Raw genomic sequence first — 692 nt, 5'->3', positions numbered from 1 at the left:
GTTGATGCAGTTGTGTTTTGTTATTTTTTGCTAGAATAGCCAACACTTGATTTATGTTTGTAGCCAAGATCCTCTAGAAGGAAATAACAAATATCTAGTTGAATGGTTACAATGATGGATCGTGTCATCTTGTAGCTCCTATCAAATCTACACACCTATGCAAATAGGTTTCTCTTTGAAACACATACTAGTGGGTTACCATTCGCGCTCTGTAGCAGATACAAAACGTAGATAAAAATAAGTAAATCATGACAGGACAGTCTACATGACCATAAAACACCGTATCGTGACAGTGTATTCAAAAATCATGGAAAAGTTACATCGTTGTTGTATATGAAAGTGTAGGTTCGTGGTTTGGACCGAAACCCGTTAGTAGTGTGTGATTATGTTCAAAGACAGAATATTAGAGACGGATAAACAACTTTCTTGTATAAATTTGGTAGCATAACGTTACAAATCGGCCCGATTACAAGCTATCCAAAATATACCAAAGGAGCATACATCCGGGAGAGACCAAGTGGTGATCTCTCCCCCAAGTCTAAAACCTTCAAAACTTGCAAATGAACTAAAGGTGGTATTTATAGCCACACCACCTCCACATAAAAGACCACCTTTATGTGGAAGGTCACTTGCAAACGCACACGGTCAAACGAATAACCCTTTCGTTTGACCACTTCAAACGAGCGGGTCTA

This window comes from Helianthus annuus, chromosome 8, assembly GCF_002127325.2.
Source record: "Helianthus annuus cultivar XRQ/B chromosome 8, HanXRQr2.0-SUNRISE, whole genome shotgun sequence".
Lineage (NCBI taxonomy): Eukaryota > Viridiplantae > Streptophyta > Magnoliopsida > Asterales > Asteraceae > Helianthus > Helianthus annuus.
Note: the sequence above shows the minus strand (reverse complement) of the source record.